Source organism: Procambarus clarkii, chromosome 47 (assembly GCF_040958095.1).
Source record: "Procambarus clarkii isolate CNS0578487 chromosome 47, FALCON_Pclarkii_2.0, whole genome shotgun sequence".
NCBI classification, from domain to species: Eukaryota; Metazoa; Arthropoda; class Malacostraca; order Decapoda; family Cambaridae; genus Procambarus; species Procambarus clarkii.
Window position 1 is genome coordinate 34,429,613 of NC_091196.1, and position 22,540 is coordinate 34,452,152.

The 22,540-nt window shown below is 46.9% G+C and overlaps 1 protein-coding gene across 10 annotated transcripts in view; it reads right to left on the bottom strand.

The window, feature by feature from the left end:
* LOC123762901 (mitochondrial potassium channel ATP-binding subunit) overlaps positions 1-22,540 on the bottom strand; it is an 848,556-nt gene that overhangs the window by 483,046 nt on the left and 342,970 nt on the right. The gene's annotated exons all lie outside the window — the stretch shown is intronic.

Consider the following 22,540-nt stretch of genomic DNA (forward strand, 5'->3'; position numbering starts at 1 on the left):
GCCTTCGTCTGGTCGGCGCGGTGTTTGCTCTGGGCGAGGTTCTGGGTCTCGTAAGGGCCGCTGGCCCTTTCACGGTTCGCCCCATTGACGGGGCGATGGGGGGGGGGGCTTGCGCTGTTCGTTCACACCTGGTCTCACGATTTGTGGGCGTTTCGGGGCGTTTCACACGGCCTCCGGTGGCGTTGAGTGGCCCCTCCCCCTGCGGGGGGTTCGGGGCTGGCAGGGCAGGCTTCTTTCCCTGTGCTCTGTCAGGTCATCTTGGAGTGGGTTTGCTTGGGCGTAGTCAAAACGACGACATCCCTCAGATGGGTTTCCCATCTGTTTCCGGTCCCGAAACGGGACTGTGCGGACTTGCGGTTCATTCTGGACATGTCCCGTCTAAATCCCCGGGTTCATTGCCCCTCCTTACGGATGACCACGCTGTCCCAGGTTCGGCTCTTTTGGAGCCGGGCACTTGGATGGTGTTCCTGGACCTCCGGGACGCTTATTGGCACGTCCCGATTCATCCGGGGTTCAGGGACTGGCTCGGTTTAGTTTTGGGGCTTCATGCTTACCACTTTCTTTGTCTTCCGTTCGGATTGAACCTGGCACCTCGTGTTTTCTCGCTCCTCACACGGGTCGTGGTGATCCATCTGCGTCTGTTAGGTGTTCGGGTGTTGGCCTACCTCAACGACTGGCTGGTTTGGGCTCCCAGCCAGTTCGCTTGTCTGCTAGCCAGGGATCTGGTTCTTTCTCAGCTCGCCGGGTTCGGATTCTTGGTGAACTGGTGGAAGTCCCATCTGGTTCCCTCCCAGGTTCGAACCTGACTGGGCCTTGTGTGGGACTCTCGGACCGCTTCCTTGTCTCTTCCTCCGGAGTCTCTTCTGCGGCAGCCGTCCCGCTTGTGACTGTTTCTGTGGGGCTCCCGGGTCTCCCGGAGGTTGCTCGAGGGTCTGTGTGGGCGCCTGAACTTCGCAATGCTGATCTACCTGCCGGGTCGGGTTTGGCTTCGTCGGCTGCTCTGGTTCCTTCGGGGATGTCCCTTCCGCCTCTCTCGCGATCGCTGGGTTTGGACCCCGGGGGCTTTGCATCGGTTGCTGCATCACCGGCTTCCTCTAAGGGTTTTTCGGGGTTCAGTGCCGTGGCGCCTACCCGAGCCCTTGCTCGATGTGTTCACGGACACGTCGTCTCTCGGCTGGGGATTTGTGACCAGTGCTCACCAGGCCGGCCAGGGTCGGTGGGGTCTGTTCTTCCGTCAAGCCCACAGCACTGTAATTACCTAAGTGTAATTACCTAAGTGTAGTTACAAGATGAGAGCTACGCTCGTGGTGTCCCGTCTTCCCAGCACTCTTTGTCATATAACGCTTTGAAACTACTGACGGTCTTGGCCTCCACCACCTTCTCGCTTAACTTGTTCCAACCGTCTACCACTCTATTTGCGAAGGTGAATTTTCTTATATTTCTTCGGCATCTGTGTTTAGCTAGTTTAAATCTATGACCTCTTGTTCTTGAAGTGCCAGGTCTCAGGAAATCTTCCCTGTCGATTTTATCAATTCCTGTTACTATTTTGCACATAGTGATCATATCACCTCTTTTTCTTCTGTCTTCTAGTTTTGGCATATTTAATGCTTCTAACTTCTCCTCGTAGCTCTTGCCCTTCAGTTCTGGGAGCCACTTAGTAGCATGTCTTTGCACCTTTTCCAGTCTGTTGATGTGCTTCTTAAGATATGGGCACCACACAACAGCTGCATATTCTAGCTTTGGCCTAACAAAAGTCGTGAACAATTTCTTTAGTATATCGCCATCCATGTATTTAAATGCAATTCTGAAGTTAGAAAGCATAGCATAGGCTTCTTGCACAATATTCTTTATGTGGTCCTCAGGTGATAGTTTTCTATCTAGAACCACCCCTAGATCTCTTTCTTTATCAGAATTCTTTAAAGATTTCTCACATAATATATAGGTTGTGTGGGGTCTATGTTCTCCTATTCCACATTCCATAACATGACATTTATTAACATTAAATTCCATTTGCCAAGTGGTGCTCCATATACTTATTTTGTCCAGGTCTTCTTGAAGGGCATGACAATCATCTAAATTTCTTATCCTTCCTATTATCTTAGCATCATCAGCAAACATGTTCATATAATTCTGTATACCAACTGGTAGATCATTTATGTAGACAATAAACATCACTGGTGCAAGAACTGAACCCTGTGGTACTCCACTTGTGACATTTCTCCATTCCGATACATTGCCTCTGATTACTGCCCTCATTTTTCTATCAGTCAGAAAATTTTCCATCCATGTTAGAAGCTTACCTGTCACCCCTCACTGTGCGGGAGTTCGCGGCGGTGTGGTTTGCTCTTTGGATGATTCGAGTCATTCGCGGGTCGACGATCCGGCTCCATTCGGACTGCTCTCCGGTGGTTCATTGTCTGAACCGAGGGGGTTCGATGTGGTCCTTGGCTCTTTGGCGCTAGTCGCTTCAGGTGATGCGTCTGCTGAGTTTTGGGGGTTTGGCTCTCCTGGCAGTTCACGTGCGGGGTGTGTCCAACGTCTTTGCTGATGGCCTGTCTCGTTTCGTTCCCCTCTCCATGGAATGGACGGTCGACGCCAACTCCTTCCGTTGGCTTTGCCAGACATTCAGACGCCCTGAGGTGGACCTCTTCGCGTCAGCGTGGTTCAGTGCCTTCCCCTGTATGTGGAGCCCTTTCCTGACTGCGAGGCCGTCGGAGTCGATGCCTTTCAGCAGGACTAGTCAAGGTGGGGGTTCCTGTACCTCTTTTCCCCGGTTCAGCTGTTGTTCCAGGTCCTGACTCGCTTAGAGACTTACCAGGGGTGAGTTGCCCTCTTGGCCCCCTGGTGGCCGGCCCAGCCGTGGTTTCAGGCGCTGCTTGCTCGGTGTCCAAACCCGGAGGTTTTTCCGTGGCTCCACCTCTTCCAACAGATCGGCCCGGTACATCATGTGGCTGGTTCGATCTTCTCCTCAAGTCTTCTCGTATGGTCTTTTTGACTCGAGTGTATCATCATCTCTATGGTGATCAGGTGGCTTCTTTACTAGTATCCCACCTGCGGGCATCGTCTTGGTAGTATGAGGTTTCCTGGCGGTCCTTCCGGTTCTTCTTACGTCTCCGTCGTTGTACTTCGCTTTCCGTTCGGGTGGCGTTGTCCTTTCTCTCTTGGTTGTTCCAGGACCGTCTTCTTATGCCTAACACTGTCGCCTCATATCGTTCGGCGCTGGTGGAGTCGCTTCAGCTTGGTTTTGGTATTGATGTCACGTCTGCACCGTTTTGCAAGCTGTCTCGGGCGTTCTTTCACCTCCAGCCTGCTCATGCGCCTCCCGAGCCGTCCTGGTCTTTGGACAGTCTTTGGACTCTTTTCTTTCTTCTCCTCGTTTTGTTGTAGCCCTCTCGGTTCCGGATTGATTTTTGAAGGCTCTTTTCCTGTTGGCATTGGCCTCTGGGGGTCGGGTGGGTGAGCTTCATGCTGTCCTCCGGCGCAGAGGTTTCTGCTCCTTCGGTCGGGGTGATCGTTTTGTTCTTCTGCAGCCTTCTCCTTCTTTTCTGTCAAAGAATGAGACTGCTGCGTTCCTGAGGGGCCATTGAGTTGTTGATGCTTGGTTGGTTCAGCCGGGGGTGCATCATGTTTTTGTGCATCTGTTAGCGGCTTCCATGGTGGTGTTTTCCATAGATATTTTCAAGAATACCTGAATCTCTTCCTGACTGACGGACAATCTTTGAGGCTAGCTGAATCTCTTCCTGAGTGGGACCGTACAAAGTGATCTTTTGAAGACTACCTTACAAATTGAGCTTTTCCTATAATTGTTTCAATACTACCTTATGCTTTACAAGCTTTACTACATACCACCTACAAGTACTAAAACCAAGGGTGCACACGAGTGCGTTATTTGCAAGCACACAGAACGATGAAACAGGAAGCGAATATCTATCTGTAGCTGGTGCAAAGAGAGCAAAGTCGTGCTGTGTACCATGGACTACTTCGTTGATTATTACGCACCTCCAAAGTACTGAGTGTGTAATACAATGTGTTCCTGTGTAAATAGTATGTGAAACTGTACATACTGTAATTTTAGTGAATTGTTACCACGTAATATTGTGACAATAAACATTTATTGTGGACACATTACTGACACATTTATCACAGTGCCATGGAAAATTATAAACATTCTACTGTATACATATTGTAAAGATCACATATATGCATCATATACGATAAAAGAAACAAATAATACCGCATTGGAAATACATAGAAAAAATATTTGAAAATATATTTGTGGCAACACGAGGTGCTTGAATAGCCTGCGCGACCGTGTCTGGGAGCTTCACACATGGGCGACCAGCCCCTGATGACGTCACAGCGCACTTGTCCACGTCCTCACAGCCAAAGTAAGTGGAATTTGGTAATTATTTTTACATAGACATGTTCAGGGAAGGAAATTTATCATTTTACAAAGAAAATTTATTTTTTGGGGAACACTTGATGTCATGCACACTGGGGGAATTTCACAATAAACACAGTGCATCACAGTGGTTACATGGGGACACTCATTTTGTATGACGTCCGTTTCACATGACGAACACGGAACGGATTAAATTCGTTATTCGAGGTTCCACTGTACTTATATATAATGTGTGTATATAGTGTAATAACACCACAAACAATATTGTTGTTGGAGAAATTTTAGTGTGTCTGGCCTTGAGGGCGGCCGTCACCAGCTGACTGTGTGAGTAATTACCTAAGTGTAGTTACAGGATGAGAGCTACGCTCGTGGTGTCCCGTCTTCCCAGCACTCTTTGTCATATAACGCTTTGAAACTACTGACGGTCTTGGCCTCCACCACCTTCTCACCTAACTTGTTCCAACCATCTACCACTCTGTTTGCGAGTGAATTTTCTTATATTTCTTCGGCATCTTCATGCAAGACGCAGTAAAAGGCGAGTGATAGTTTGCCATTTTTGTACCAAAGTGTTTGTACTGAAGTATAGAGTTACAGTCGTAGGCTGGATTACCTACAGTTGTATGTGTTCTAGGACTGATAGGGTGATCGATTGATCATTGTTGTGTATCAAGGAACATTTATACTGATATATGTGTTATTGCGATCATATGCTGATTTTCCTTGTACATGTTTATAGATATATATATATATTCTCTTGCTGATAGTGCAACATTGTGTTATAAGACTTGATCTACTTGAGGAGGTTTATAGTATTAGGTGGTGAATCAGGAGATAGGATACCACTTGATAAGCAGATAATAGAGTTCTGATGGTGTTGGAGTGCAACCTGACTGAAATAGTATAGAGTGTAGGATTCATTATTATTATATGTGTGTATGTATTGTGTATGTGCTTTGTCCAGTAAATGTATTCAAATTTGCTGGTGTTTGCCCTTGTCCTAGTGAGGCTTAATTTTAGTGTTGTGTTAGTATAGATTACGTAAATTGTTAAGAATTCTTAACTTCAAGATGTGTGGCATCAATCAAGAAGACGAACACCGACAAGGTAAGTTGAGGTTTCTAGTTGAATATTTAATAATTATATGGGCAAGGCAATTCAAATTATGTTGTTTGTAGTATAAAAATAGTTGGAAATGGTCACTTTTGGACTCGTAGGTGAAAAAGTACCATTATCAGAAAAATGTGATAATCCGGCTGGGGGTCCTTCCCATATAGTCCGGATGATCGAGTGGAGACAGTATGTACTTTACCTGAATAAATTTTTGTATTGTATTTGTATTTGGTGAGTAGGCAGGCAAGTGGGCTTGGTGGTTGGCAGGTGAGAGGGGCAGGCAGGTGGCTGTGTGGGCAGGCAGGGATACAAAACACTGTAGATAGAAGTCCATAATAATTTTTGGATGTTTAGAGAAGGAAATTTCATCTAGGGTGGACAGAGCACCAGAAGAGATGAAAATCATAGAAAAAATAGTAGGATTAGGAGAAGGCCTAAATTCAAAGGAGCATGCCAGTTATTTTAGGAGGATAGGAAAATATGAGAAAGACATGAACTGCCCCTTAACACTTTGACGCGTTAATGACTGAACCTCTCGTCACTCATATTTCTCCCAATTCCTCTCTGACGACGCGGCGCTGAGTCACTCATTAAAATATTTTTTAAAAATTTAAAATTTATCAGATCAATCTGGTAGTGGTTTTAAAATGAGCGCCTATAGATTGTGCACAATTTAGCACCAATATGTCACTTGAGCAGGACACATATTTTTCCCTTGAATGCACCTCGAGAGGTGCATTGAAAAAAATATTTCTATAAAATCCAATTTTTATCCGATCGACTTGGGGATAATTTAAGCATGTTTGCCATTAAATTTTCGTTTTCTCTAATAGTCACATAGCCTATTTGGGAGAACGGAGTTCGCTTGTATCTTCGTGGTAAAACTATTGTAAAATGTTGACCCGACGAATGTAATCGACGAAGTTTCTTTATTTGGTGCCAGTCAAACGCATCCTTGTGTGACATTTTATATATATGTTCTTCTAGAACATTCTATTGCGAACATATTGGTACCAAATTTAAGTACGTACATCGAAAATTAAGGTCAGGACAGTGAAAAGAATATACACTTTTCAAAAGGTTTTTCGCCCATCTGCCGTCGGATGTGCCATAAGAGGTAACACTTCAGCCACTTTGCACACTCTTGCGGGTGGGCCACGATCATGATTCTACATTTATATGCATATGTCCGTGAAGGGAATTTTATTGCGGTCACAGTGATACCAAAATTAACGACGTAGCACAATTCTGGGATTTACAAACATGAAAAGATCATAAACATTTCAGCGCGGTTTGACACTCACGGCTAACGATTGCCATAGTATTTTATTTTGTGCGGGTTTCATGTCGGGTTTGGTGACATTTTACATATATATTTCTCTAGAGCATTCTCTTGCAAACAAATTGATACCAAATTTAAATACATACATGGAATATTAAGGTGAACAGACCGAAAAAGATTATAAACACTTTAGTGTCGCCGCGCGGTCGCCCGAAACGAACGGCAACTCAACCAGATAGTATATAGTTAACTCTCCCGCGCATTAGTGTTAATGGTGACATTTAATGGAGTTAAGTATATGAAAGAAGTGCTTCGGAATACCAGAAAATTGCAATGTGACGAGGATAGCAAACTTTGGTCAATAAGACAAGACCTCTCAAGAGAGGACAGGGAAAAGCTGAAAATGAACCTCAATGAAGCGAAACGTCTAAATGGGGATAGAAATGAAGAAGAAAGGAATTCTTTTTTCTACAAAGTGTCAGGGACTGGAAAGCTTGTGAAATGGTACATAAAGACAAAGCAACAAAATCATTAAAGGAAGTGGGTGTAAAGAACAAAGGGAAGGGGAACATGTTCCTGAAAATAGTATATATCAACATAGATGGAGTAAGATCGAAAATATTGGACTAGAAGGATAAAATTCAGCTCAAAGTCCCAGATATTGTCACATTAACAGAGACGAAACTTGAAGAAAGTATTTTAAATGAGGTCGTATTCCCAAGGGGCTACTCAGTTTGGACACGTGACAGGAAAACTAGGTAGGGGGGAGGAGTGGCTGTGCTGATGAAAGAACACCTGAAGATAAGAGAGTTAATAATTGAAAACCCTCGATATATTGGCATAATGGCATTGCAGGTCTGGTATAAAAATTATAAGCTGATAATTTTAAATGCCTACAGCCCACCAGCAAGCGACACATGGACAAAGGAAAAACTGAATGACAAACGAGAGGGCCTCATAACGGTCATAAGAGAGATTATGGTAGGAGCTGACAAAGATAAATCCCGGTTGTTAGTACTGGGGAACTTCAACTTTAACCCTTTAGTTGCGCAAGGCATCATATGATGCTTTGACCAACTTGCAGTAAACTGCGTATCGCATCATATGATGCTTTGGAGTACTACGCAAGATTTAAATGGCCCGCGGATACACGGGGTTCACCACACCTTCATCAGGGCTCTTGTAAATAGACACCATTTTTTTTTTAAATCGTGGGCCAAATTCCCGGGTGTTAGGGGCCCCTCAGTATTGAGTGAGCTACCAAGCCTGATGCACGCAGCATGAGCTCACAGCACTGCTGTTCAGCTTGTGACCACAGCATCGCCTAAAAATGCCATAATATACTTGTTCATGCTATTATGTAACAATTATATTATTACAGAAGACCCCTGACTATGATAAAACTGACCAGGGTTCTGATTATAGCAGGATTGTGGTGATATTTAGCACAGTACTCCATGGAAGGAGGAGTAATGCTGTGGGAGGGAGGGTGGTGGTGTTGTCTTCTGACTGTGTGTAATTACCTAAGTGTAATTACCTAAGTGTAGTTACAGGATGAGAGCTACGCTCGTGGTGTCCCGTCTTCCCAGCACTCTTTGTCATATAACGCTTTGAAACTACTGACGGTCTTGGCCTCCACCACCTTCTCACTTAACTTGTTCCAACCGTCTACCACTCTATTTGCGAAGGTGAATTTTCTTATATTTCTTCGGCATCTGTGTTTAGCTAGTTTAAATCTATGACCTCTTGTTCTTGAAATTCCAGGTCTCAGGAAGTCTTCCCTGTCGATTTTATCAATTCCTGTTACTATTTTGTATGTAGTGATCATATCACCTCTTTTTCTTCTGTCTTCTAGTTTTGGCATATTTAATGCTTCTAACCTCTCCTCGTAGCTCTTGCCCTTCAGTTCTGGGAGCCACTTAGTAGCATGTCTTTGCACCTTTTCCAGTTTGTTGATGTGCTTCTTAAGATATGGGCACCACACAACAGCTGCATATTCTAGCTTTGGCCTAACAAAAGTCATGAACAATTTCTTTAGTATATCGCCATCCATGTATTTAAATGCAATTCTGAAGTTAGAAAGCATAGCATAGGCTCCTTGCACAATATTCTTTATGTGGTCCTCAGGTGATAGTTTTCTATCTAGAACCACTCCTAGATCTCTTTCTTTATCAGAATTCTTTAAAGATTTCTCACATAATATATAGGTTGTGTGGGGTCTATGTTCTCCTATTCCACATTCCATAACATGACATTTATTAACATTAAATTCCATTTGCCAAGTGGTGCTCCATATACTTATTTTGTCCAGGTCTTCTTGAAGGGCATGACAGTCATCTAAATTTCTTATCCTTCCTATTATCTTAGCATCATCAGCAAACATGTTCATATAATTCTGTATACCAACTGGTAGATCATTTATGTACACAATAAACATCACTGGTGCAAGAACTGAACCCTGTGGTACTCCACTTGTGACATTTCTCCATTCTGATACATTGCCTCTGATTACTGCCCTCATTTTTCTATCAGTCAGAAAATTTTTCATCCATGATAGAAGCTTACCTGTCACCCCTCCAATATTTTCCAGTTTCCAGAACAACCTCTTATGTGGAACTCTGTCGAAAGCCTTTTTTAGGTCCAGATAGATGCAGTCAATCCAACCATCTCTTTCCTGTAATATCTCTGTGGCTCGATCATAGAAACTGAGTAAATTCGATACACAGGATCTTCCAGATCGAAAACCATACTGTCTGTCTGATATTATATCATTTCTCTTTAGGTGTTCTACCCATTTAGTTTTGATTAGTTTTTCCAATACTTTCACTATTACACTTGTCAATGATACAGGTCTATAATTGAGGGGGTCTTCCCTGCTGCCACTTTTGTAGATTGGAACTATGTTAGCCTGTTTCCACCCATCTGCTACGATTCCTGTACACAGGGATGCCTGAAAGATCAGGTGAAGTGGAATGCTGAGCTCAGATGCACATTCTCTCAGAACCCATGGTGAAACGCCATCTGGGCCAGCTGCTTTGTTCTTACCGAGCTCCTTGAGCATTTTTTCCACTTCGTCTCTAGACACCTTTATGTGTTCTATGTTGTTCTCTGGAATTCTTATTGTATCTGGTTCCCTAAAGATTTCATTTTGTACAAACACACTTTGGAACTTTTCGTTTAGTGTTTCACACATTTCCTTTTCATCTTCCGTGAATCTATTTTCCATTTTCAACCTCTGAATATTATCCTTTACCTGCAATTTGTTGTTTATGAATTTATAGAATAGACCTGGTTCTGTTTTACATTTGTCCGCAATCCCTTTTTCAAAATTTCTTTCTGCCTCTCTCCTCACTGCCGTGTAGTTGTTTCTCGCATCTTTGTATCGCTGGTATGTTTGGGGGTTCGGCCTCTTCCTGTATTGATTCCATTTTTGTGTCTTTCGGTCTCTAGCCCTCTCGCAATTTCTACTGAACCAATCCTGTTTCCTAGTTCTGCATCTCTGTTTTGGTATAAATTTTTTTGTGCCTTTATCATATATTTCACAAAACTTGCCATACATCTCATTCACTTCCTTGCCTAGCATCAAGTCTGTCCAATTATAGTCACTAAAAAAATTTCTAAGGTCACCATAATGTCCTCTCCTGAAGTCTGGTTTTTCAACTGCTTCAGCCTCCTTATTTTCTTCCAGCTTATAACGCATTGCGTACTTTATTCCCAAAAAGACATGGTCACTTTTACCCAAGGGAGGAAGGTACTGAATGTCAAATATCTCTTCCTCCTTCCTGGTAAATATCAAATCTAGCATGGAGGGAACGTCCCCTTCCCTCATCCTCGTAGCTTGTTTAACATGTTGATACAAGAATGTTTCCAGGATGAGGTCTACCAATTCACAGGTCCAAAAATCTTCTGTTTTAGCTTCATATGCTTCCCAGTCTATGGATTTCAAGTTGAAGTCACCGACTATCAACAGTCGTGATCTATCGTTATTCGCTCTCGCTATAATCTCTCTCATTATTGTTATAAGACCTTCACGTTTACTATCTAGCTCCTCCTTTGACCATGTGCTGCTTGGCGGTGGACTATATGCATTTATCATCATTAGTTTATCATCCTCATAGCAGATCTCTAGTGCTATTAAGTCAACTTCTTGTGGATTGGCAGTCATTATTTCCTTCACCTTTAGGTGTTCTTTTACCAGCACAGCAACGCCACCGCCTTTCCTAATTTTTCTGTCCCGTCTCCAAATTGAGTAGCCCCTTGGGAATATGACCTCATTTAAAATTACATCTTCAAGTTTTGTCTCCGTGAGTGCAACAATGTCTGGTGTCTGCAGCTGTATTACATCACTTAACTCCAGTATCTTCGATCTCACTCCATCTAAAAGGTGTGGCCACCTTTTATTGACTGCACTTACCATACCAGCTTAGTGGTTCGCTATGGTGAACACAAATGTAGATACTTATATATAACGTGTGTATAGTGGGTATAAACAGCAATAGGAATAGGTTGGGAGCCGCCATTTTGGTGTGGGCGGTGGCGTCGTCTGCACGACTTATAATGTTGTTTACTGGTGACCACTATTGTCTTTAGGCACCATACCAGTTTACTTGTACAAGTATTGTGAACAAAACAGGTTGATACTTACATATAATGTGTGTATATAGCGTAATAACACCAAAAACAGTATTGTTGGAGGAGAAATATTAGTGCGTCTGGCCTTGAGGGCAGCCGCCACCAGCTGACTGTGTGAGTAGCTACATCTTTGTGGCTTTACTCACCATACAAGCTTAGATGTACAGTTATGGTGAACAAAACATGTAAATACTTATATATAACGTCTGTATATAAAAGCAAAAACAGTATGGAGGGTGGAGAATGGTGGCAAGTCAGGTGAGGTGAGGGAGGGAGGGAGTGGCAGCCAGTGGCGTGCTGCCACTGGCTGCCATTGCCACTGCTACTCAGCATACCAACTTAGTGGTTCGTTATGGTGAACACGAATGTAGATACTTATATATAGCATCTGTATATAGTGAATAAAATAAAAAACAGTATTGTGGGAGGAGAATGTGGGGGAGTCACGTGACTTGAGGGAGGGAGGAAGTAGCAGCCAGTGGCGGGCTGCCACTGGCACTGCCACTCAGCATGCCAACTTAGTGGTTTGTTATGGTGAACACGAATGTAGATACTTATGTATAATGTCTGTATATAGTGAATAAAAGCAAAAACAGTATGGTGGGAGGAGAATGTAGGCAAGTGAGGTGTTCAGGGAGTGACTGGCTGGCTGGTGTGTAGCGGTCACTCCTCATTACCTTTTGACTCATAATAGCAACTTAGTGGTTCGTTATGGTGAACAAAACAACCAGCGTTGAATGTAATGAAACGCCATTTTCTGGGTGAGACCTGGAGGCTCCCCGGAGCTTTACCAGGCTGATATGCTAATGTTAGACTTTGGCATCGGTCATGTGTATGGAGTTCTAGGGCCTACCGGGGACCACGGCCAGAACCTGGCCCCCTCAGAGAGGCAAGGGGAGCAATGGCCTATAGAAACCCCCGTGGGGTTCGAAGCATTCTATGTCTGCCATCAACAGGGTTAAGCATCCAGAAAGGTAAGCATTCCAAAAAAAAGCCCTATTCAGGTTAAAATTGCTACCTAAAGCCGAACTAGTGGATAGAAGTCCTCAACAGAAAACAAGCAAACTAGTATGACGTCACACATCACCGTGCCGCTGTTTGCGCAGCTCCCCCCTCCCCAGGAGGGGGAAGGGGGAGCCCCAGACCTCCCACGCCGGCTATCCACCCATCAGTTCTGAGGCTGGATGTCAAAACACGCAAAAAACCGCCGACCGGAGGGAGGGAGGGTTGCCGGGGAGCCTCCGGGTCTCACCCAGAAAATGGCATTTCATTACATTCAACGCTGGTTTTCTGGGAGGGAGCCCCGTCGGCTCCCCGGAGCTAACTACCCACAGAGGAAGGTCAAAGGGACGGAACCGGGAGGCGGACACCACGAACCTCCCACGGAAGCAAGACAACCGGCAGCAAATGCCAACCCAAGGCGCCACAGCCCTGAAAAGTCCCAGGAACAATACTAGAATGAGCAACAAGGCTCCCGTATGAACACCAAAGATCCATGCCCAAATGACCGCAAGGACACGTCGCTCAGACGGCAGCGAGAGCAGCGAAGCCACGAACGCCACGGGCATGAGGGAAGAGCACAGGCAGCTGAGCCGCAAGATCACGGCTGACAACTCGGGACACTATTACCCGCGAACCGGGAAGAACAGAACCGGATCAAAGCAAAACGCGCCCCGGACACAGATGCCGTGGCACGCAAACAACAGAGGAGGGCCGTCACTGAACACAAAACACGACACACCCCCGGCTCGACCAACCAAGCACCAACAAAACATGGACCCCTCCAGAACGCAGCAGCCCCACCCCGCGTCAGAAAAGATTGAGACTGCTGCCACCGAACAACCAAAACGCTAAAACCGAAGGAGCAAGAAAACTCAGTGACCCGATCCCTAGAGGCAAATGCCAAAAGGAAAAAGAGCCGACGAAAAACAAACCGGAACCGAAGGGGACCTACCAACCGAGGAGAAGACAGAGCACGCTGACCAGAGACCAGGACGGCGCAAGCGGCGCACGAGACAGCTTACTAATGGTGCAAAGGCAACACCAAGACCGAAAGCAAGCCAAAGCGGCTCCGCCAGCGCCGCATGAAAGAGGCGACAGTATGCGGCAAGACGGCGGCCCCCAACCCCCACCAGAAAACCAAGCCAACGCTAACAAGAGTAGCCACCTATTATAGTGTGGGTTGGTGGTTTTGTCGTTGTTGATCCTCCTTTACAGACAACCCAACCCACAACTCGGTAGAGTGCTTATACGTCACTAGGAGATCACACTAGGCGCTTCTGGCTCTTGGAGAGGGGCTCATCGTCACACGTTTAGGGGATGCGGCTCCAACACTTAGCCTCGTTGTCACGTGCACACACCCACTCTAGCTGCTGTGACTCCCCACTCTCTCCTTATGTGATATGATCTCCTCAATCCCCTTTGACTTACTAATTTTCCATCCTACCCTGTCCACAGTGGTGGTTCTTGGTTCTTTCTCTCTCTCCTTCTTTACTACCTCCTGGGAAGCCTCACTAGGACAAGGGCAAACACCAGCAAATTTGAATACATTTACTGGACAAAGCACATACACAATACATACACACATATAATAATAATGAATCCTACACTCTATACTATTACAATCAGGTTGCACTCCAACACCATCAGAACTCTATTATCAGCTTATCAAGTGGTATCCTATCTCCTGATTCACCACCTAATACTATCAACCTCCTCAAGTAGATCAAGTCTTATAACACAATGTTGCACTATCAGCAAGAGAATATATATATATATATATCTATAAACATGTACAAGGAAAATCAGCATATGATCGCAATAACACATATATCAGTATAAATGTTCCTTGATACACAACAATGATCAATCAATCACCCTATCAGTCGTAGAACACATACAACTGTAGGTAATCCAGCCTACGACTGTAACTCTATACTTCAGTACAAACACCTTGGTACAAAAATGGCAAACTATCACGCACCTTTCACTGTGTCTTGCACGCTAATGACAACCAAACACTATCACCTCCCTACAAGTAATCATTTAGAACTTCCCTTCCACATCTTGAAGTTCACTACCCTGATCTCTTCAGGTTCTTCCGGGTTTAACTACCAGGATCCTCTGCAGCTCCTCCAGGCTGCTACACCATGAAGTTCCCTCGAGCAACTATGGTGCTTTACCACCTCTACAGAAGCACGTGACACTCCTCTTCACTGCTTCTCCTCACAGCTCGAGGTCCTCTCCTCCACTACCTTGGAGTCTCATCAACTACTCCCTCTGTGCTGGCTTCGAAGTTCTCAGCAACTTCTTCCCCAAAGACAAACCTGCAACCCATTGACACTCCAATAAAAATGTTTCCTTATAAACACATAGACGAAATAATCCACACAATGTGTTTGCATCTAACATCTATCTGCTCTCCACATGCAGTGAGAGTGGACTCCCCCGTTGGGCTGGTCCATGCTCCACCTCGCCCGGCGGGCCTCACTCACTCAGGGAGGGTCCTCCGCCGCCAGGAGCTGGGCTCCGTCAGTTGGCTTTAGGCGGTCGAAGGGAGAGGACACGCTGCTCGTCCCTCCAGCAGTCTCTCTCATCTCCGTCCTCTCATTTAGGCTTCCTGCCTTACCAAAACATTTCTAACTTATAAATAAACATTGCTACTGTCGCTGGGAGTTACAGTTGCTGGGCACACGACCAAATACAAGCAATTACTATGAACTGGCTTAAATCGTGCTTACCACAGATTGTCTAGTCGAGGGCGCTATCCCTCTGACGGCGTCTGGTCAGGGCGCTCCACACTGCCCACGAAAATGTCTCTGGGCAGCTTAATAAACTCTCCTCGCCATCCAGGACTTGAGACCACAACGTTCTCAGCTCAATTCCACAGCTGGCACGTCTACACACTTCTCTTCTCTTGGAGATATATCACTAGGGGTTCCTTTCTAACGGGAGCTCAAACGGAGCACGGCTTTCCCCCTGCGATGTCTGGCCTCAAGTGAGGTCAAAGCCCTCCAGAAGCGAGCCTCACGCCTCCAGCAAATTATCCACATCTCCTCACCAGTCATTTATCTGTTTTCTTATTTCACTGCTCATAATCTTAAATTGTTCATTAAATCCAACAAACTATTTTACATCTGTGTTATCACCTCTATATTTCCTATACTTTCTAGTTAGGTCAGGCTTGTTGAATAACTCTCAAGAGGGAGAGCCATTTCTCCTGTAGGCTAAGATCATAACGATACGAACACCAAAGATCCATGCCCGTACGAACACCAAAGATCCATGCCCGAATGACCGCAAGGACACGTCACTCAGATGGCAGCGAGAGCAGCGAAGCCACGAATGCCACGGGCATGAGGGAAGAACACAGGCAGCTGAGCCGCAAGATCACAGCTGACAACTCGGGACACCATCACCTGCGAACCGGGAAGAACAGAACCGGATCAAAGCAAAACACGCCCCGGACACAGATGATGTGGCACGCAAACAACAGCAGAGGGCCGCCACTGAACACAAAACATGACAAACCCCCGGCCCGACCAACCAAGCACCAACAAAACATGGACCCCTCCAGAACGCAGCAGCCCCACCCCGCGTCAGAAAAGATGGAGACTGCTGCCACCGAACAACCAAAACGGCAAAACCGAAGGAGCAAGAAAACTTAACGACCCGATCCCCAGAGGCAAATGCCAAAAGGAAAAAGAGCCGACGAAAAAACAAACCGGAACTGAAGGGGCCCTACCAACCGAGGAGAAGACAGAGCACGCTGACCAGAGACCAGGATGGCACAAGCGGTGCACGAACAGGCCGGAGGTGAAACGACGCACGAGACAGCTTACTAACGGTGCAAAAGCAACACCAAGACCGAAAGCAAGCCGAAGCAACTCCGCCAGTGCCGCACGAAAGAAGTGACAGTATGCGGCAAGACAGCGGCCCCCAACCCCCACCAGAAAACCAAGCCGACGCTAACAAGAGTAGCCACCTAAGAAGGGACAGGAAAAGGAAGGACTGCCAAAATACCCCATACTGCCGCCAAGAGAAGTACGCAGGTGGGACACCTACCACGAAGCCACCCGACCACCAATCGGAGGCGAGACCGCGAGGCATAACGTAAGCAGCCCCGACAAGGCCCCTCCGAGCCCAGGAAAAGGCGGAGCCGCGGGAAGATCTCGGGTGCGACCACTGAAACCTAGGCGGCACAAGAAATGGAACGTCTGCCGAACAGAAAAACTCCCCAAAGGAAGCAAGCCCGCCAGGAGTTCAAAAACGACAGGTCTGACACGAGACATCGCAAGACCCCGAAACACCAACCGGCAGGGCTAGCTAGGAAACCAAAGAAGGCGGAAGGGTTGCCACCAGAACAGTACCCGAACCAAGGGGTATGAGCAACTGCAACAGACCAAGACAAAGAAGCACACCACATGACACAGGCCGAAAAAACGCCCAAGAAGCCAAGGAACACACGCCGAACACCCCTGCGGCAGAGGAGGAAACAAGGGAACGCACAAGGAAATAAAGCGGTGGAAACCGACCAAAGGAGATGCCAGGAAAACGACTGGGGAGAGGCAGGATGAAAGAGCCGAAGCACAAAATCCCCAGGAAAACAACCAGGGATGGACAATCAGGCAGGGACAGAAAAACCCCACGCACATGAGAGGGCCAAGCCAGGGACCCAAAGACCATGAAAAACAACAAGCAAACCCCCATACGCAAACCCTAGGCACAAAAAAGCCGCAAAGTGCCATACCACAACCGGACACAGGAACAAGGACACGCTACCGCGAAACACGGTACCAATGCACACGTGCAGAAGCAGCAACAGGCACCACCGCAAAATGCAACATGTAAATAGCAACTCTCTTCTGCAAAGGCAGAGAACGGAGCAGGCAGACTCCAGACAGGGCCAATGGAGACACGACAGAACCCAGCAGGCCCAGAAACCTGCACACCAGGCGACCGACGGCGGAGAACCACACTCGATACCTGCTGGATGGGGTACTGGAAGCTCATTGACACCCCAAGCCCGGCCCAAGACTAGGCTAGACCGGCCAGAGGGTGGCCCACCAGGCAGCTGCTTGGAGCGGCCCGCAGACCCACATACCCCCCACAACCAGGATTGGCCGGAACTTCTAGTCGAAAACAGGCTAGTGTGCCCTGGAAGTCCACGGATGTACCGGCAATATGGCGTATGCTCGCAAGTAGGTCGTGTGGTGGGTATGTGGGCCTGCGGGCCGCTCCAAGCAACAGCCTGGTGGACCAAACTCTCACAAGTCGAGCCTGGCCTCGGGCCGGGCTTGGGGAGTAGACGAACTCCCAGAACCCCATCAACCAGGTATCAACCAGGTGTAACAACCGCAGACCTCTGATGGTTATACAGTGTTCCCTGATTGTGCCTATAGCACCACAGCACTCCACTGGTACTATCCCGTAAGTTCTTCCAGACAGGCGGGACCCAAGAGCCAGAGCTCAAACTCTGCAAGCACAACCAGGAGAGCCCTGCCAGGTGAGTACATAACCAGCACCACAACCCACACACCTCATAACATGAAAAAAGGTGGGTCCCCTGAATGACTCTAGCATGGGTTGGACATGCACATGTGTGGGACTGGAAGGGTTGAAAAAGGGACAGTCACTGGTGTGCAAACGGTCTCAGTCGTACAAAAATATACCTAAATAAAGTCAGGTACTATATAAACATCTCCGCATCCAGCGCCCGGCCAAAAGACGCTAGACCGCAGAAACTCACCTGTCGAACGGAGGCACGAACATGACACGACTCAACCGTGCCCAGAAAATCCTGGGAGCACCGCCAGGTGAAGACGCCGGACCCGCAGGAGAGCAGGGTAGAGGCGAAGGAGGCGGCCCACACCCATGAAACAGGGAAACCTCGGTGTCCTCCCCACAGCTGGAAACCAGGACACCCCCGGAGCAAAGGGGCACATACCGCAGCAAGGGAGAAGAGCGAGAGGCAAAGCACCTGAGAAAAAAGGGCGCAAAACACCAGCACTCAAACACACCGATAGAAGATTCTCTTCACAAAAGAAGATAGAGAGAAGCTGAAACTGAACCTTGCCGAGGCAAAACATTTAAATGAGAGCAGGAATGAAGAAGAAATCAATTCTTTTTTCTACAAAGTGGTACATAAAGGCAAACCAACAAAATCATTAGAGAGAGGTGGAGTGAAAAATAAGAAGAGGGGGAACAAGTTCCTGAAGATTGCATACACCAACATAGATGGAGTAAGATCGAAGATACAGGAGTTAAGTGATGTAATACAGCTGCAGACACCAGACATTGTTGCACTCACGGAGACAAAACTTGAAGATGATATTTTAAATGAGGTCATATTCCCAAGGGGCTACTCAATTTGGAGACGGGACAAAAATAATTAGTTAAGGCGGTGGCGTTGCTGTGCTGGTGAAAGAACACCTAATGGTGAAGGAAATAATGACTGTCAATCCACAAGAAGTTGACATAATAGCACTGGAGATCTGCCATGAGGATGATAAACTAATGATCATAAATGCATATAGTCCACCGCCAAGCAGCACATGGTTAAAGGAGGAGCTAGATAGTAAACGAGAAGGTCTTATAACAATAATGAGATAGATCATAGCGAGAGTGAATAACGATAGTTCACGACTGTTGATAGTCGGCGACTTCAACTTGAAATCCATAGACTGGGAAGCACGTCCAACAGCACGTACGGTGAGTGGTGAGGAAAGACCCCACTCTACGTAACCACAAGCCCCGCCTAGAAGGAGAGAAAAAAGCCCCACGGGGTCCTACGGGGCCAAGGGCCCCCCAAGTCAGCCCCTCCCCAGCCCCGGGAACCGACACGACAGGCCCCGGGGCCGAGCCGTCCCCCCAAAGCTCCGGCTGTACCAGAATACTGGGGCAGCCGCGAAAACACTAAGAAAGGGAGCCCACTGGCAGACTCTTACAACACGGCTGGAGGAACAGGCTCAATGCTCCCCGTCACTACCCCGGAAGGGGAATTCCCCGAGACTGCCCGAGTCTCAACACCATCAAACTCCGCCCCGAACCTACAGACGGTAAGGAACCGGATGCAGGCAGGAAGGGATATCCAGGGGAAAAACAAGGGGGCGTGGAAGGAACCGAAACAACCAACACCCCCAAGTCCCAACACGAACCAAAACGGGGCAGCCCCGGGGCTCCCGGGGAGTAAACCATGAGAGCGTTGCCACCACCAATGCTCAAAGTGCAACGCCCCTGTTGCCCGCACCCTCTCAGTCAGCACAACTAGGTAACCGAGACACAACGAGCAACAAAACTCACAGGACTCCGGGTCGAAGGTGTCACCGACTCCACAGGTAGCAGACGGAGGCAAAACAGAGAGTCACCCAGAGACAAAGGGTAAGAGCAAACCCTCAAACCCTCAACCCTCAAATTCGCTGGAAGCGAGGGGGGACTCTGGGGTCACATCCATCGGACCCACGCACCCCCAGGGGTTTCCCAGGGTCCCAAGCGTTTACTATAAGTGGACTCGCGCTCAGGTAATCCCAGGCAGGGTACTGCAACCGGCGCCCAAAGCTACCAAAGAACTTTCTAAGAGGTGAACCCCTGGGACGTGTACACTCACGGGGACCTAGCTGGGGGTACCACCAGAAAATACTCAGAACACAAGGGACACAAGGGGCAAGAACGAAGGCAGACCCCCCCCCCACCAGGCAGATAAACAAAAAGAAAAAGAAAACACCCGCAAGAGGACTGCGTACCCAAGCGGAACAGAGCCGGCCGCCATGATTCGTAAAGACAAGCTGCACAGTACCCCGCTCCCCACCAGTGCAAAACTGCCCCTTACCCTAGCGAACAAGGGAGACAGAACACCCGAGCACACAAAGAGCGGCCGAAAACCAAGCAGTAAACGGCCTAGCAGGGGCAAGACCCAAGGAACTTGTGGAAGGTGGCCCAAAGGGCAGTACTTACAGGGCACCTAAGGAAGGAAACCCTAGGCGCATGCAGCCCGAGTACTGAAGACACACTCCCGGCTCACGCACCACCTAAAAGAAAGACACCACACTCTAGATACAGTGCTGAAACAACTACTGGAGCTGGAGCACATAACCGGTGCTTATAGCATCAGCTGAAGAATTGATGGGTGGATAGCCAGCGTGGGAGGTCTGGGGCTCTCCCTTCCCCCTCCCGGGGAGGGGGGAGCTCCACAGATAGCGGCGCGGTGAGGTGTGACATCATACTAGTTTACTTTTCTGTTGGGGAGTTCTATCCACTAGCTCGGCTTTAGGTAGCAATTTTAACCAGAATAGGGGTTTGTTTTGGAATGCTTACCTTTCTGGATGCTTGATCCGGTCAATGACAGACATATAATGCTTCCAACCACACGGGGGTTTCTATAGGCCATTGCTCCCCTTGCCTCTCTGAGGGGGCCAGGTTCTGGATGTGGTCCCCGGTAGGCCCTAGAACTCCATACACATGACTGATGCCAAAGTCTGACATTAGCATATCAGCCTGGTAAAGCTCCAGGGAGCCGACGGGGCTCCCCCCTAGATATGCAGATATTTATATATAACCTGTGTATATAGTGTAATAACCGACAAAGTATTTGTTCACTGTTTGATGAACATAATTGAATCAACAATATGCACACCATATTGAGTATAGCGATGATTCACTCATTTTATTATATAAATATATCAAACTACACACTATTGAATAATATTACAGCAAAATAACTACGAAAAATCAATCAGAAACATTGAAATAATTACGTAATTATCTCTTTGTGGCAACTCCGACCTGATACCTGGCGAGCAACAGACTGCCTGTGATGCATGCTGAGTCAGCGCCTGTTTTTTGCCAGACTTCCCCGCCCTATAGCAGGCAATATATGCCACTTACGATTTTTTTATTGTTTTTCCCATGATGAGTGAACACAAATTAACAGGTTTAAAAGATTTTTTTTTTTTTTTTTTTTTTTTTTTTTATGCGCCTGTGAGAGACACATGCTAAATAGCCAGGGTGCCATTTAAGGGTTAAGGCAATAGACTGGGAGGCCTATGAGGCAAGAACAGAGGACATATGGGCAGGCAGGTTTGTAAACCTCATTTTGGAGACATTTATGTATCAACACGTCAGGCAGGCCACAAGAATGAGGGAAGGGGATGTACCGTCAGTACTGGATCTAGTTTTCATCAAGAAAGAAGAAGGGGTATTTGACATCTAGTACCTTCCTCCCTTGGGAAAGAGTGATCTCGTCCTCTTGGACATTAAATACGTTATGCGTTATAATCTAGTAGATAATGGAGAAATTGAAATAGTTGTTAAACTCGATTTCAAGAGAGGAGGCTATGGGGAACTTAGAATTTTTTTTCATGGGTATAATTGGACAGATTTGTTGCTAGGCAAGGAAGTAAATGAGATGTATGCCAAATTTTGCAAAATTTACGATGAAGGTCATAGATTTAAACTAATTAAATGAAGATACTGAAGAAATATAAGAAAGTTCACTTTCGCAAACAGAGTGGTAGACGGTTGGAACAAGTTAGGTGAGAACGTGGTGGAGGCCAAAACCGCCAGTAGTCTCAAAATGTTATATGACAAAGAGTGCTGGGTAGACAGGACACCACGAGCGTAGCTCTTATCCTGTAACTACACTTAGGTAATTGCACACTCTCCACAGACTCCCTTCCAGACTCCCTCCCTCCTTCCCTCCCTCCCTTCCCGACTCCATCCCTTCCTGGTGGTAGTGTACAATGAGTGTTAGGCCAGGCATTTCACTTGTTTATCTCTCAGTGGTAAAGTTTCACATTTTATATTCGACGGCAAGTCGAGCCTTGGTTTTAGAGAGATTTTTCGGCTTCATACTATCAGTATACGATGATCTGGACAAATATCCAGTAGCATACTGGATACATACTGGTCTGTTTACTTGGTTCTATGGTGAACCCTGATCCCCAGGCTTTCCTTCACCACCCTGAAAGGGCCAGAGTCTGGTCATAGCCTCCAGTAACCACTCATAGGTGAACAAATCCACAAGGGCCGTGACGAGGATTCGAACCTGCGTCCGGGAGCATCTCAGACACTGACAAATCCCCTTGTGGATTTGTTCATTTGATGCATCACGTTAGTGT